The 17,959-nt window shown below is 41.6% G+C and overlaps 1 non-coding gene across 1 annotated transcript; it reads left to right on the forward strand.

Moving 5' to 3' along the window:
• Positions 1-15,974: 15,974 nt before the first annotated feature.
• LOC115936067 (U6 spliceosomal RNA) lies at positions 15,975-16,082 on the forward strand. Its single transcript, XR_004071652.1, has one exon. It is a non-coding gene; the product is annotated as a U6 spliceosomal RNA (small nuclear RNA).
• Positions 16,083-17,959: the final 1,877 nt, after the last annotated feature.

The raw sequence follows: 17,959 nt of genomic DNA on the forward strand, positions 1-17,959 counted from the left end.
CTGTATTAGTTAAGGTGTATGTTTCACAACCTCAGATCAGGCATAGCAGCCTGCTGGACTTAAACATATTCGTCATCAGCGGAAAAGAAACTAACAAAAATTCCCTCTAATAATGGCGAGTGAATTGGGAAGAACCTAGTGCTGAATCCTTGCCCAGTGGTCAGGAGTGGAAAATGTGACGTATGGAAGACTCACTCTCTAGTGCAGCTCAGGCCCAAGTGCTGATGGAGAATGTGAACAGTGTGAGACTGGTAGCAGGCCTGGTTGACCAAGCCCAGATCTTCCTGGAGTTGGGTTGCTTGGGAATGCAGTTTAAAGTGGGTTGTAAACTCCATCCAGGGCTAAATACCAACCCAAGACAGATAGTCAACAAGTACCATATGGAAAAGTTGGAAAAAGCTTTGTAGAGAGAGCAAAAGGGGGCCAAATTCGCCTTTATAACAAAGCCACTCTCCCAATAACTTCATTAATCCGTTCATGAGGACAGAGCCCTCATGACCTAATTACCTCTTATTAGGCCCTGCCTCCCAACATTGTTGCATTGGAGATTAAGTTTCCAACACATCAACTTTGAGCAACACATTCAAACCATGGCATTTTGCCTCTGGCCCCCAAAATTCACGTCCTTCTCACAATGCAAAGCACATTCATTTTGTCCCAATAGCCCCAAAAGTCTTAACTCATTACAGCACCAACTCAAAAATCCAAAGTCCAGAGTCTCATCTGAATCAGATATGGATGAGACTCGAGGCATGAATCATCCAGAGGCAAATTCCTCTCCACTTATGAGCGTATGAAATTAATAAAATACCTGCCTCCAAAGTACAATGGTGAGACAGGCATAGGATAGACATTCTCATATCAGAAGGGAGAAATAGGCAAGAAGAAACAGATAACTGGTCCCGATCAAGTCCAAACCCAATGAGGAAAACAACATTGAGTCTTAAAGATGAAGAATAACCTTTTTTGACTCCATGTCCCACATCCTGGGCACATTGGAGTGGAGGTTGGGTGTCCAGGGCCTCAGGCAGCCCCACCCCTATGGCTTTGCTGGGCTTAGTCCACCCAGCAGTTCTCAGGGGTTGGAATCTCATTCCTGCAACTTCCCCAGTCTGGAGCTGCACACTGGTGGCCCTAGAGTTCTGGGGTTTTGGAGGCTACCCAACTCCCACTGCTCCATTAGGCATTGCCCTAGTCAGGGCGCTCTGCAGGGGCTCTGCCCCTAAGATAAGTATCTGCCTGGGCCTCTAGATTGTCTGCAATGTCCTTTGAAATCTAGATGGAGGGCCGGACATGGTGGCTCATGGCTGTAATCCCAGCCCTTTGGGAGGCCAAGGCAGGCAGATCACTTGAGGTCAGGAATTCGAGACCAGCCTGGCCAACATGGTGAAACTCCGTCTCTACTAAAAATACAAAAATCAGCTGGATGTGATGGCATGTGCCTGTAATCCCAGCTACTTGGGAGGCTGAGGCAGGAGAATTGCTTGAACCTGGGAGGTGGAGGTTGCAGTGAGCCAAGATCACGCCACTGCATTCCAACCTGGGCGACGGAGGGAAATTCCATCTCAAAAAAAAAAAAAAATGAAATCTAGTTGGAGGCTGTCATGGCCCCACAGCTCATGCACTCTACGTATCTACAGAGTCAGCACCGCCTGGACACTGCCAAAGCTTGCTACTTGCACCTTCCAAAGCAGCAGCACAAACCACACCTGGGCCTACTAAAGCTATGGCTGGCATGGCCAAGAAGCATTATGCTGAGATGCAGGAAGCGGAGTTCTGAGGCAGCTCTGGGCCGTGAATGCTAAAGTACTGTAAGTGCCTCTCTTGAAAGCTTGTCCTGAAAGTTTTGGCTTGCCACAAAGATCTCTGAACCGCCTGTGAGGTCATTCTCTCATTGTCTTCATAAATAGCACCTAGTTCCCTTCTAGACATATTATTCACTTGGCCACACCATTAGTATTCTCTCCCTAATACACTTTTTTATTCTTGACATGGCCAGGCTGAGGGTTTTCCAAATCTTCCCACTGTGTTCCCTTTTAAATTGTAAATTCCATCCTGAAATAATTTTTCACCTCTCTCATTTTACTGCAAGTTGACCAAAAGGAGGTGATATGGTTTGGCTATGTCTCCCCCCAGATCTCATCTTGAATTATAACTCCTATATTTCCCACATGCTGTTGGAAGGACCTGGTGGGAGGTAATTGAATCACAGGGGCAGTTTCTCCCATACTGTTCTTGTGGTATCGAGAAGGTCTCATGAGATCCAACAGTTTTATAAGGGGAAACTCCTTTTGCTTGGCTCTCATTCTGTCTTGCCTGCTGCCGTGTAAGAAGTGCCTTTTGGCCAGGTGCGGTGGCTTAAGCCTGTAAAACTACCACTTTGGGAAGCCAAGGTGGGCAGATCACCTGAGGTCAGGAGTTCATGACCAGCATGGCCAACATGGTGAAACCCCATCTCTACTAAAATTACAAAAATTAGCCAGGCATGGTGGTGCTCACCTGTAATCCCAGCTACTTGGGAGGCTAAGGCACGAGAATTGCTTGAACCCAGGAGGCAGAGGTTGCAGTGAGCCAAGATCACGCCACTGCATTCCAGCCTGGGCAACAGAGGGAGATCCCATCTCAAAAAAAGAAAAAATAAAACAAAAAAGTACCCTTTGCCTTCTGCCATGATTGTGAAGGCCTCCCCATCCATGTGGAACTGTGAGTCCATTAAACTTCTTTTTCCTTATAAATCACTGAGTCTCAGGTATGTCTTTATCAGAAGCATGAAAACAGACTAATACAGGAGGCTTGCCACACCTTGAATGCTTTGCTGCTTAGATATTTCTTCTGCCAGATATCCTAGTATGTCACTCTTCAATTCTACTTTCCACAAAGACCTAGGACATGGACACAATTCTCCCAAGGTCTTACCAATCATATAACAAGGGTGGTCTTTATTTTCCAATATCTTGTTTCTAATGTCCATCTAAGACCTCATCAGAATGGTCTTCCCTGTCCATATTTCTATCAACATTCTGATGATGACCACTTAAGTAATCTCTAAGAAGATTCAGACTTTCTCTACAGCTCTCCTCTTCTCCTGAGCCCTCACGAGAGTTGTCCTTCATTTTTCATTCATAACAAACTAGGCTTTTTCTAGCAACTCCTCCAATTTCTTTCAGCCTCTACCCACCATCTACTTCCAAATTTGCTTCTACATTTTCAGGTATTTGTTATAGCAAAAGCTCTACTTCTCAATGCCAATTTTTTTGACTTAGTCCATTTTGTGCTGCTATAACAGAATACCAGAGACTGGCTAATCTATAATTAATAGAAATTTGTTTGGCTCATGGTTCTAGAGGATGGGAAGCCCAAGAGTATGGTACTGGCATCTGGCAAGGGCCTTTGTGCTGTGTCATTCCATGGCAGAAGGTGTAAGGGCAAGAGAGTGTTAAGAGAGGAGCAAGAGAGGGCTGGCCTCACTTGTATAACAAATCCACACTCAGGATAATTAACCTATTCATGCAATGATGACATTAATCTATTCATGAAGGAATAGCACTCATGACTTAATCATCTTTTTTTCGACCCCCCCAACACTGTTGCACTGGGGATTAAGTTCCCAACACATGAACTTGGTGGGGATGGGCCTCAAACCATAGCACTGGCCTCCTTCACAGTGAACCCTTTCCAGAACAATTCACTTAAAATTGTAGTCTCCACAGGCAATTGGAATCTTCTTAACCCTCTCTCCTGTTTTATGTTTTTTTCTCACTGATCATCATTTAATAAGTTTTATTTTTATTTATTTAATTTATTTAACCTTCCTCAAATACACAAAAATTTTATAAATTTTATAGGACAAGGATTTTCTCATTGTTTGCTGGTGTGTCCCAAGCACCTAAAATACACCTGTCAGCCAGACACAGGGCACACCTATAGCCCTAGCTACTTGAGAGGCTGAGGTGGGAGGATCATTTGAGCTCAACAGTTCAAGTGCAGCCTGGGTAACATAGTAAGTACTCAATATATGAGTGTAGAAAAAGTGGACTAATACACTGCCATTCTCCCTTCTAATATCTAATATCAACATACTATCTAATTCAGATTTGATAGTATGTTGTTCATAAAGTATCTCTTTTAATTACCACATTCTGGTTGTTAATCTCATCTTACCATTTCTATGAGTTCTGGAGCTAAAAACAAAGGAGAGGGGGTACAGATGAGAAAAGTGATTCAATACCATTGTTGAAGAAATAATAATTGTGTAGTCTGAAGATCTAAATTTGGCCTATGCTCATACTTCACACAAAAATGAATAAGCTATATACATAACATATTTTTAATTGGTATAAAGCCACAGAAAATATAATTTTATCACCAGAGAAGTAGCATATAATGCCTATATTGTAAAAAGGAATCAAATAAGTTTGTAAAATATAGTTAGGATTTTAATACACAAATGGCCAAGTATGAATAGACAATTTATATATGGATACTGATATGGTTTGGCTCTGTGTCCCCACCCAAATCTCATGTGGAATTGCAATTCCTACCTGTCAAGGGAAGGGCCTGGTAGGAGGTGATTGGATCATGGGGGCAGATTTCTCCCTTGCTGTTCTCATGATAGTGAGTGAGTTCTCATGAGACCTAATGGTTTAAAATTGTGTGGCACTTCCCCCTTCGTGCTCTCTCTCTCTCTCCTGCCGCCATGCGAAAACGGTGCTTGCTTCCCCTTTGCCTTCTACCGTGATTTAAGTTTCCTAAGGCCTCCCAGCCATGCTTCCTGTTAAGCCTGCAGAACTGTGAGTCAATTAAACCTCTTTTCTTTATAAATTACCCAGTCTCGGGTAGTTCTTTATAGCAGTGTGAGATCAGACAAATACAGATACACAATTTGTAAACAAACACAGAAAAAATCTTCAATGAGTTAACAAAAATGTAAATGAAGATAATATGGTGTCATAGTCTTGATAACTAGTAATATAGTAAAATGGTTATGATGACGTTACATTAAAAAGACAAAATTGAAAATTGTATCTGTCAGCTGGGCACAGTGGTGCACTTCTACAGGCCCAGCTACTTGAGAGGCTGAGGTGGGAAGATCGCTTGAGGCCAGGAGTTCAAGGGCAGCCTCGATAACATAGTAAGACCTGTCTCTAAGAAACATTTTTTAAAATTTTATTTTTAAAAAATTGTGTCTGTCATGTTTATAGGTATCCACATGGACATGGACAGGAAGGGAACCTAAAAGTTGGATATAATTTTGTCTGCTGGGTATATGAGCATATTAAAATTTAACATTCACTTGATTGTTGTCTCTACACTATATTTTGGTATTTTTACATCTGAGGTCAATCCTTATCTGACCAGATTTAGTTTTGTTGTTGTTGTTGTTATTTTAAACTGAGAAGTATTCATTTTTCTGTCCCTTTCACACAATGCCTTTTCTGAGCATTAAGCTTTAGAGGTATTTTTTTGTTTGTTTGTTTTCTTTTGAGATGGAGTCTCACTCTGTTGCCCAGGCTGGAGGGCAGTGGCTCCATCTCAGCTCACGGCAACTTCCGCCTCCCGGGTTCAAGTGATCCTCCTGCCTCAGGCTCATGGGTAGCTGGGATTATAGGTGCATGCCATCACGCCCAGCTAATTTTTGCATTTTTAGTAGAGACGAGGTTTCACCATATTGGCCAGGCTGGTCTCAAACTCCTGACCTCATGATCTGCCAGCCTTGGCCTCCCAAAGTGCTGGGATTACAGGCGTGAGCCACCACACCCAGCAAGCTTTGGAGTTTTGAAAGACAGAAGAGCACAGATGTTGTGGGCACAGACTCTGAAGCCAGGCCACCCCAGTATGAATCCCAGCTCAGCATCTGACTAGCTGGGTGACCTTGGACAAATGGCTCTGTTTTTTATCTTTAAATAGTCATAGTAATAATAATTTCTAACTTATGTGGTTACTGCAAGGACTAAATGGGTTAATGCATATAAAGGACTTAGAATAGTACCTGGCATTGGATACTAATTAGATATTACTAATTATTTATTTTTCCCTCTCTTCCTTAATATTCATTTAAAAATCCTCTTGATCAAGTTGAGTCTCTTGCCAAACATCCTTTCCAACCTTAAGGAGAATCCCAGGGTCACTTGGTCAGGAGTCCATGATTTTAAAATTATAAGCAATGGTGCAGGTCATCAAAATCTGACCTCCATTGCCATCTTTGTAGCTATCCAACCACAGAACACAGCCAGGCAAGTCTCAGTTTCTCCAGGTGACAGGGCATGGTAGAAGAGGTTGAGATCTGGAGCTAAACCACTCAACTGTGGGGACATATAATGGAAAAACAGACCCCACTCTAGGTCCAAGGAAATTCCATCAAAACATGTACTGAATACTTGTCATGTTCCAGGTATCGTGCTATGACTAAAACTAGAGTAGTAAACAAGACAGACAGTCATTGCCTTCACAAGCTCAAAGGCAAAGACAAACATTCAATACTTACAAGTGCTGGCTGGGTATGGTGACTCACACCTGTAATCCCAGCACTTTGGGAGGCCAAGGTGGGAGGATCACCTGAGGTCAGGAGTTTGCGACTAGCCTGGCCAACATGGTGAAATCCTGTCTCCACTAAAAATAAAATTAGCCGGGCATGGTGGTGGGTGCCTGTAATCCCAGTTAGTTGGGAGGCTGAGGCAGGAGAATCGCTTGAACCTGGGAGGCAGAGGTTGCAGTGAGTGGAAATCGTGCCACTGCACTCCAGCCTGGGTGACAGAGCGAGATTCTGTCTCAAAAAAAAAAAAAATTACAAGTGCAATGAGTGCTACTAAGAGGTTCAGGGTTCCATGGAAGCTCATAGTCTGACAAGCAGGTTTTTTGATTACATGGTCTCAGTCAACAGATCACAGGTTTGATGGGTGTACACTGGCACCTGGCAATAAGGAATCCAGAGCAGGTATTACTCAAAAACACACTCAGGCATGCAGGGAGTCTTCATTCAGGAAGTCCCTGCTACCTGGCTAGGGTTCGGGTAGAGGATTTCAGATACTGAGAAGAGTTCGACAGGATGTCACATCCTGACAGGAGGTGAAAGGGATATATACCATTCTAGCACTGCAAGTAATTCAGTATGGCTAGAACCTAGAGTGGAGGGAGTGCCGAGAAATGAGGCTGGGGCGGTAAACAGGGACTAGATCTTGAAAGCATTTATTAATACCGTGTGGTGGGTATCTGCCAGGTAATGCCACAGCCTATGCTGGCCATGAGCACTGTAAGACTCAGCTCTTCGCTTGCCCCTTTCTACCTATTCATAGCACAAAACTGAGCCTCAACTGATGGGGAGAGGAGTTTTCTGACTATCATGTTGCTCCAAGTGGCTCAAACCTATACTTGTAAACTATATGACCTGTGTATTTGCCCTCAGGGTACACACAAGAAATAAGTTTCTTTTTTCCCCTCTCTCTCTCCCTCTCTGTCCTCTCTCTCCTACTTTTTAAGTTCAAAGTCCAATTACCCCTTTTTGTTTGTTTGTTTTTTGAGACAGAGGCTCACTCTGTTGCCCAGGCTGGAGTTCAGTGACATCTTCTCGGCTCACTGCAACGTCCACCTCCTGGGTTCAAGCGATTCTCCCACCTTGGCTTCCTGAGTAGCTAGGACTACAGGCATGTGCCACCCCCTCCCCCCCAGCTAATTTTCTTTTGTTGTTGTTGTTGTTGCTGTTGTTTGTTTGGTACAGATGGGGTTTCACCAAGTTGGCCAGGCTGGTCTCAAACTCTTGAACTCAAGTGATCTGCCCACATTGGCCTCCCAAAGTACTGGTATTACAGGCTTGAGCCACCATGCCAGGCCCAAACTCCAACAACTTATTTTCTAATGAGTAAGTATCCCAGTGTTTATTTTACCTTCTCCTCCCGTGTGTTAAAAAGGAATAATAATGTAGCCCTCAATTTCTCTCGCTATGAATGGTGTTTACCGAAGCTGGGTACCAGTGCTAGCAGATGGCAGCATAGAAGGAATCTCTGCTGAGAACTCTTGGTCCAAAGGGCAGAAAGACTCATATTTTATTGAAAAAGTGTGTGGATTTTTTTGTGTGTGTGTGTGACAGGGTTTCACTGTTTGCCAGGCTGGAGTGCAGTGCTGTGATCACATAGCTCACTGCAGCCTTCCAGGCTCAAGCAATCCTGCCATCTTAGCCTCCTGAGTAGTTGGGACTACAGATGTGCACCACCACATCCCACTAATTTATTTTTTGTTTTCTGCTTTCTGTTTTTTTGTGTGTGTGTGGAGACAAGATCTCACGATGTTGCCCAGGCTGGTCTCAAACTCCTGAGCTCAAGTGATCCTCCTGCCTCAGCCTCCCAAAGTGCTGGAATTACAGGCATGAGCCACCACACCTAGCTCATGCGTTGTGAGTTGTTGCTTAGAATCATGCCAACATTCACATTGTTGTCTTTTCAAAACTATACAATTTTGGATCTACATTTATGTTATGAACACTATCTGCTTGTACTGCATAGATGAAATTTTTTGAAATAATTTCAAATTTATAACAAATTTGACATTCTACTGCTAGGAAGAACTTTCCCTTCTCTCTGCTTATTTATTTACATCTGTATGGGCTTGTGGATTCCTACTTTATTCAAGGAGTTGTAATCTGTGACTATCATTACTTTGGTCTAGATTTGACAGCTTGGATCCCTTCAAGCTGGCTCCTCTGTCCTTGGACAAGTCTTCATTCTTTAAGCATTTCCTTACTCTCATGAGCAAAAGTAGTCCAAAATCATCTCGTGGCCGGGCACAGTGGCTCAAGCCTCTAATCCCAGCACTTTGGGAGGCCGAGACGGGCGGATCTCAAGGTCAGGAGATCGAGACCATCCTGGCTAACACAGTGAAACCCCGTCTCTACTAAAAATACAAAAAATTAGCCAGAAGTGGTGGCGGGCGCCTGTAGTCCCAGCTGCTCAGGAGGCTGAGGCAGGAGAATGGCGTGAACCCGGAAGGTGGAGCTTGCAGTGAGCCGAGATGGTGCCACTGCACTCCAGCCTGGGCGACAGAGTGAGACTCCATCTCAAAAAAAAAAAAAAAAAAAGAAAAAGAAAAATCTCGTACTTTCTCTGCCTCGATCCTGGAACCAATCATTTCCACCACCTTCAGCAGATATGGATATTTGGAAATCAAGATCTAGGCACTTCGTAAGATTATTTCTCCTGGGTTGCCATTGTTTCTATACTGTCTCAGACAACAGAGCTAGGAGATAGATGTGTGTGTGTGTACACATAGACACATACACATACATCTATGTCTATTTCTATATCTATATCTCTCAGTGCATATATACTAAACACATCCATCTATATATCAATACTTTCCATTTCAGCCCAGCACCTCAGGCTTCTCTCCAGCCTTCCTCCTTCCATGTTTATAAATCCCTTTTTCAATAGTGAGAAACTTGACTCTCATTATCCTCTCAATATGTCTATTTATTTGCTCAAACTCTCTGTATGTAACTTATCTGTCTACCATGCCAGTTGCCTCCTCAGTCCCCAGAGACTGCACCTTCACAGCTTCTCCTTTTCCAAAAGAGGAGAATCAATGGGAAAAGTGGTCTAATGGGAAGGAAGGAAGGAAGGAAGGAAGGAAGGAAGGAAGGAAGGAAGGAAGGAGAGAGGGAGGGGAGGAGGAAAGGAAGGAAGGAAAGGGCCAATAATCCCATTTTAGGGTTTCTCACTTACAGATTGTTCAATAATCTAAGGGCTTAATAAAAAGAAGAGTTTAATCCTGCTTACAAGTGCCAAATATGGAAAGAAAGGGAGAGACTAATCAGTATTCAACTGCCTGTGCTTCTTGCAGAAACTCAGTTTCTGTTCAATAATATTCTCAGAGTCCTACAGAGGCTCTTCTATTGTGATTATGGTTGAGGACATTACTACCAGTGTCACAGTGATATACCCATTTAGGTTCTACAGTTATAGCTCTCCTAACCCACACTCACATGCTCCTCCATGATCAACCACTATGCCACAACAGCTGCATTAAAAGGAGCTTTTACACAGTGCTGAAACTAACCCTCCCCCATGCAAGCTTTTATATTGAAAGCTCATGCTCTTGGGAACTAACTATAATGACAAAAATATATTATAAGGAGTTGTTAGGCCTTTATCTTCTCTAGAAAAGATCTTGGTATTCTTTTTAGGAAAAAAAAAATAGTGATAATCTCTGACTTTTTCAGGGAAGTGGTGATGTTTAACGGGCCCTACAATTTACAAAATTCCAGGGCACATATAATCTCATTTAAGAAAAGACACTTCTCAAAAGAAGACATTTATGCAGCCAAAAGACACATGAAAAAATACTCATCATCACTGGCCATCAGAGAAATGCAAATCAAAACCACAATGAGATACCATCTCACGCCAGTTAGAATGGCAATTATTAAAAAGTCAGGAAACAACAGGTGCTGGAGAGGATGTGGAGAAATAGGAACACTTTTACACTGTTGGTGGGACTGTAAACTAGTTCAACCATTGTGGAAGTCAGTGTGGCGATTCCTCAGGGATCTAGAACTAGAAATACCATTTGACCCAGCCATCCCATTACTGGGTATATACCCAAAGGACTATAAATCATGCTGCTATAAAGACACATGCACACGTATGTTTATTGCGGCATTATTCACAATAGCAAATACCTGGAACCAACCCAAATGTCCAACAATGATAGACTGGATTAAGAAAATGTGGCACATATACACCATGGAATACTATGCAGCCATGAAAAAATGATGAGTTCATGTCCTTTGTAGGGACATGGATGAAATTGGAAATCATCATTCTCAGTAAACTATCGCAAGGACAAAAAACCAAACACCACATGTTCTCACTCATAGGTGGGAATTGAACAATGAGAACACATGGACACAGGAAGGGGAACATCACACTCTGGGGACTGTTGTGGGGTGGGGGGAGGGGGGAGGGATAGCATTAGGAGATATACCTAATGCTAAATGACGAGTTAATGGGTGCAGCACACCAGCATGGCACATGTATACATATGTAACTAACCTGCACATTGTGCACATGTACCCTAAAACTTAAAGTATAATAATAATAATAAAATAAAGTAGAAAAAAAAAAGAAAAAGAAAAGATAGAGGCCAGGCATGGTGGCTCGCAAGTGTAATCCCAGCACTTTGGGAGGCCAAATCAGGAGGATCATTTGAGCCAAGGAGTTTGAGACCAGCCTGGGCAAGATGGCGGGACCCTATCTCTAAAAAACATTTTTTAAAAAATTTGCTAGATGTGATGGCATGTACATGTAGTCCCAACTACTCAGGAGGCTGAGGTGGGAGGATCCCTTGAGCCCAGGAGTTCCATGTGGCAATGAACGATGATCGCACCACTGCATTCCAGCCTGGGGAACAAAGCCAGACCCCATCTTTAAAAAAGGGAAAAAAAAGATAGAAATACCTTTAGACTTGTGTGGAATGTTGAATATTTGGTTATGCTTGGAAGACTTCAATAGAATTCAATATATGAATGATTTTCTTCACTGTCTCTTAGACAAAGAAGTCTTAGCAAATTCTCTTTTTTTTTTTTTTTTTTTTTTTTTTGACAGGTTCTCACCCTGTCACCCAGGCTGGAATACAGTGGCACATTCATGACTCACTGCAGCTTTGACCTACTGGGCTCAGGCGATCCTCCCACCTCAGCCTCCTGAGTAGCTGAAACTAAAGGCACATGCCATCAGGAGCAAATTCTAATACTAATCTGAATTCCTTCTTAGATAACAATGTACCCTTCATGTAAGTCCCTTGATTAGGTGGTATTATCCTTCCTCAACAACATCACATCAAAGCCAACTTTTAGAAATTTTCCTTTAAAGTCCAGAAGCCAGTTGTCTGGGCCAAGTCTGTCCAGCAAAAGATCAAAATGATGTTCAACTGTCTGCCAACAGTAGAATGAATAAATAATATCATAGAGCAATGAGTGAGCTACAACTATGCAACAATATGAATGAATCTCACCAACATAATGCTAAGTAAAAGAAACTAGACAAAGCCAAGGTATGGTACTAGAAGTCAGGATAGTAGTTACTTTTGTGAAGGAGTAACTGGATGAGAGCACAAACGGGGTTTCTATGAATCTAATGCTCTTCTGTTTCTTGACCTACATCCTATTTGTTTTGTAAAATTTCATCAAACTATACACTTGCAATTTGCATAGTTTTTAGTATGTATGTTAAATTTGATAAAATAAATATGCCTCAGCTGGGCATGGTGGCTCATACCTGTAATCTCAACACTTTGAGAGGCCAAGACAGGTGGATCACTTGAGGTCAGGAGTTCAAGACCAGCCTGCTCAATATAGTAAAACCCTGTCTCTACTAAAAATACAAAAATTACCCGGGAGTGGTGGCATGCACCTGTAATCCCAGATACTCAGAAGGCTGAGACAAGAGAATTGTTTGAACCCGGGAGGTAGAGATTGCAGTAGGTTGAGATCGCACCACTGCACTCCAGCCTGGGCAGCAAGGGTGAAACTCTGTCTCATAAATAAATAAATAAGTCTCAAAAGACTCCTTAAACGAAAGTACGGTTGATCTTTAAGAATATCCAGAAATTTTCAGGGACAAAAAAACATTCATAGCTCACTTTCTAACATACTCAGGAAAGAGCAGAATTGTGTATGTCCCTAGTAAGATGGCAATGATCTTCTTCTCTGTCCTAATCCCAGTTTTTTCTGACTAGTTTAACTCTTTATCTTTGAATCAGATACCTCTAAGACCATGTGGGTACCGTTGAATAGCTGGAGAACTTTCGGAGATGAGGAGCCTCCCTGTTTACCCCAATATTTTTGAGAAAGCTGACTCTCACCAAGTCAAATTTACTGTAATAACATGTGACTGGGAGCCTACTCAACATCAATGCACTTTCAAGGTCTGAGACTGCGCCTCCAGGTGGAAGTGGTAAAGTCCAATCATGACAAATGAATACTGCCAGGAAGATGCAACCATCTTTTACATTTTTAAATTTAAGATTAAACTCAATCAGCCAGAATTGCTAAACCCTTATCCCATCTTTTAGTCTTAAGAAGCAGATATTTTTGAAAGTCCCATGCCCCAGAGATTCTTTGCCCCTTCAAAATAAGGTGAGCCTACAAGTACATTTAAAGCTATGAGACCTAAATTGGTGGGGGGAAATCTGCTTTCTGTTGCTTTGGAGAAGAAAAAGAAAAGAAAAGAAATGAAATGAATTTATTTATTTATTTATTTAGAGACAGGGTTTTGCTCTGTCACCCAGGCTGGAGTGCAGTGCTGCAATCATAGCTCACTGCAGCATCTAACTCCTAGGCTCAAGTGATCCTCCTGCCTCACAGCCTCCTGAGTAGCTGGGACTTACAGTCACACACCACCACACCTGGCTAATTTTTTTCTTTTTCTTTTTTCTTTTTCTTTTTTTTTTTTTTTTTGAGACAGAGTCTCTCTCTGTCGCCCAGGCTGGAGTGCAGTGGCACGATCTCGGCTCATTGCAAGCTCCGCCTCCCGGGTTCACGCCGTTCTCCTGCCTCAGCCTCCCAAGTAGCTGGGACTACAGGTGCCTGCCACCACGCCCAGCTAATTTTTTGGATTTTTTGTAAAGATGGGGTTTCACCGTGTTAGCCAGGATGGTTTCCATCTCCTGACCTCGTGATCCGCCCACCTCAGCCTCCCAAAGTGCTGGGATTACAGGCGTGAGCCACTGCGCCCAGCCTTCTTTTTCTTTTTGTAGTGACAGGGTCTCGCCATCTTGTCCAGGCTGGTCTCTAACTTCTGGGCTCAAGCAATCCTCCGACTTTGGCCTCCCAAAGTGTTGGGATTACAGGCATGAGCCACTATGCCTAGCCAAAATTTATTTTGTTTTTTACTCTTCCTTTTCTATAGAATTTTTTTTTAAATGTTAACCTCACAAAAGTTTTTGAACTCCCATTTGGCACTTTAGGAAGTTATTTAATCCTAAGGTAAAAAATATTTAACTGTTCCCTAGATCCACACTTAATGGATGTATGCAACTACTGAATATATTTACAGCAGCATTTTTCTGTAATAAAGAGTTCAAGGTTGATGAAGAGTTCATTTTTCTGTGATAAAGAGTTCAAGAATAGGCATAACAGACTATTCTTGCCACATTATTGTTGTCACAACTATTCACACCCCAAATCTTGCTCAACTTATTTAAAGACCCTTTCTATCTTTTTTCTGTTACTACTCGGTCATCTTTACAGGCTTTTTTTCTCATTATTTGTAAACATTCCTTATTTTCAGCCCAATTAATAGAATTACTATAATATCTAACCATAAATTTTTATTTTTGCTCCATATATTTCTTCCAAAATAAATCGCAACTTGCCTCATCCCTAAGTCAAGCTATACTCTTCACTCTTGGCAGCTGAAAAACTGAAAGAATGTCTCTGATCATCATTCTCAGTGGATCAGGGCTCTCATCACATAATCCCTATATTTGGGCAATAGATGATTTATCTGAATTTTCTTGAATAATAAAATTATTGTTACAATGGTTCCATCATTTGTATACTTTTCCTAAGAGACTGCTGGGCCCTTCTTTGCTCATCCAGTAACCAATAATACCCATGAGTATTGCTACCACCTAAGTAACCCATGCAGTATTTTTTATTTTATTTATTTATTTATTTATTGAGACATGATCTTGCTCTGTCACCCAGGCTGGCATGCAGTGGCAAGATCTTGGCCCACTGCAACCTCTGCCTCCTGGATTCAAACGATTCTCCTGCCTCAGCCTCCAGAGTAGCTGGGATTACAGGTGCCTGCCACCATGCCTGGTTAATTTTTGTATTTTTTCAGTAGAGACAGGGTTTCACCACGGTGGCCAGGCTGTTCTCAAACTCCTGACCTTAAGTGACCCACCTGCCTCAGCCTCCCAAAGTGCTGGGATTACAGGAGTGAGCCACCGTGCCTAGACCTATAAAAAAGTAAAGGAATCTTTCAGGATGGCACGTATGTTTCCAAAGTCAATGAGTTAATCTGGAATGACCATCAGAAGTAGAATTTAGCTTAGGAATCGGGTCTTGAAATTCTTACCACTAGGAACATTTATCATTCTTTTTTCTTCCATTCTTAATCTCCCTACTATTGTGATCATTTTTCCCCCTTGCTTATAAGTTTCTAAGCCCCTTATTTTAAGATCTTACCATGTTTTTTGTTTTTCTTCACCTATCTTAAGGCTCAAAATCTGCAAGTAGGGCTCACCAAACTTTCTAGTCATATCCAAGAGGAGAAATTTTGTCAAACTTGATACATTCTGCTCTCAGCTGTGTATCATACCAGTCATTTTCTTTGTTGGTGGTTTCTAACCTCTATTACCTCCTTCATGCCACAATCTAATGCCCTATACTTTCCAGTTACTTCCTGCAATTGGCATGGAAATCTCTCTTTTCCTCGCAGATAATGGACTGTAATGAACATAGTAAACAGTTTAAAACCATTTTAAGGGCGGGGCATGGTGACTCATGCCTGTAATCCCAGCACATTGGGAGGCCAAGGTTGGTGGGTCACTTGAGGTCAGGAGTTCGAGACCAGCTTGGCCAATATGGTGAAACCCCGTCTCTAGTAAAAATAGAAAAATCATCCAGGCATGGTGGTGGCACCTGTAGTCCCAAGCTACTCAGGAGGCTGAGGCACAAGAATCCCTGGAACCAGGGAGGCAGAGGTTGCAGTGAGCTGAGATCATGGACTGCACTCCAGCCTGGGAGACAGAGAAAAAAAATTAAAAATAAAACCATTTTAAAATGGGGGAAATTATGGCACAGAAAATTATATTGCTTTCATACTATTCTATAGTTCATGCAATAGTTTATGTAATTGTTAGAAGTAAACTACAGGCTTCCTAATTTCCAATACTTGTTTTTGGAAAATAATTTAATAGTTATTGTTTTGCCATTATATTTCATTTTAAGATTATCTTCCATTAATAGTGATACTGTCGTGCTCACTTTGGCAACACAAATACTAAAATTGGAATGCTACAGAGAAGATTAGCATGGCCCCTGTGCAAGGATGACACACAAATAGTGATATTGTCCTCCAATTAATGGTAGTAATATAAAGTAACCCTTTAAAGTAATATATTTAAGCTAGGATGTCACTAATTTAAAGAAGATTTAAGTAAATACAAGTAAGGGTGATAGGATATGGCAAAAATTGCGATGATCAAATGATTAAGTCTGGGAAGCATCACTAATTGTGAAACACTGTAAAGTCTGGTGTAAAATGATGGCAGAGGAATGGAGACTCAATAATCCATTATTCTAGTCTCTGGGTGGTACTTAATGGTACATCCTTTGCCACCTTATGACATAGGAGATCATAAGGGCAAGAGCCAAAGCCTGATTTCCTGCTCTGCTTTAATCCAGCCTATAACTGGGGTCACTGCCTTCTCTGCTGGCTAGCAATAGGAGAAGGACTCCTTTCACAGGCCTGGAACGGCCAGGGAATGTGTGGACAGAAGCAAATCTGAGTAACAGTGTTCACATCCTGTAAAAACCATAACACTGGCTCAAAAAAAGAAACAGACAAGCTTGCCAGGATCGAGGAGAATAGTAATTTTTGCTCTTGGCAAAGCCGTAAGAGGAAAGGCCCACTTGATGGGCTGGGAACGAGGGACGGAGTCTTTTACAAAGATCTGGCCTTAAAGCCTTAACAACAGGGCTGAATTTAGAGGAGAAAGCTCATGCTTTTAAGAATTTTTTTTTTTGAAACAGGGTCTCGCTCTGTTGCTCAGGCTCAAGTGCTGTGGAGTTGAGATTACTCCATCTTGGCTTACTCCAACCTCGACTTCCCAAGTTGAAGCAATCCTCCTGCCTCAGCCTCCCAAGTAGCTGGTACTATAGGCGCATGACCACACCTGGCTAACTTCTGTAATTTTAATAGAGATGGGGAATCCCTATGCTGTCAAGGCTGGTCTTGAACTCCTAAGCTCAACGGCCTCAGACTCCCAAAGTACTGGGATAACAGATGTAAGCTACCATGCCTGACAGATAGTTTTAAGAATAAATTAGAGGGCCAAAAATTAAGATAACATTTATTAACCCTAGGAAAAAATCTTATAACTTTTCTAAGCTTTAATTTCTTCATCTGAATATGAGGAAGATAGTAATAACCGACCTACCTCAGACCAGCTAATGTGTGTATTGCATGATACAACGCATATAAAATACCAAGTCATGCTAAATGCTCGGTAAATGTGACTTCCCTATAAAGCCAAAAGACTTCAGGTCAATATCTGGACCTTACTAGTTAAGTAACTATGGGTCAGTCTACTTATTTATGGCTCACAATTTTCCAAAATGTACATGAAGCAGATTATTAAAATTCCAAACAATAAAATAGTATGCAGAAAATTTCAGAATCAGGGAAAATATAAATTAGAATAGAAAATTAAGACCAGGAGAGAAAATATAATGTAGATATTCAGACCAATAAGTCCTACAACAGTACTAATGTGTGTTATAGTACAAAATTAGTTCTGGGGTTCCTGTCAACCCAAAAGAAATTTGAAAATGTTCAGTTACAAAATATTCATTCATTCTCCATGAGGAGAAAAAAAAAAACACCAAATGCTGGTGGTAAACCTGTGTTGTTTCAGGGCATGTCACTTCAATTATCCAAGCTTTAAAACAAGAAAAGTATTATCTACCTTTCAGGGTAGATTTAGAGAATTACATGAATGACATATATGAAAAAGTATTTCATAAAATTGATGTACTATGTAAGTGTTACTGATTATTTCATATACCTTAATTTACCCAATAGAGCAGGCTTACCATATGTTTGGACCTTCATTTAAATTACTGGGCTAAAAAAAGAATGTTTATACACTGCTGAAGGGAATGTAAACTAGTACAGCCATTATGGAGAACAGTTTGGAGGTTTCTCAAAAAACTAAAAATAGAGCTACCATACAATCCAGC

Source organism: Gorilla gorilla, chromosome 8 (assembly GCF_029281585.2).
Source record: "Gorilla gorilla gorilla isolate KB3781 chromosome 8, NHGRI_mGorGor1-v2.1_pri, whole genome shotgun sequence".
NCBI lineage: Eukaryota > Metazoa > Chordata > Mammalia > Primates > Hominidae > Gorilla > Gorilla gorilla.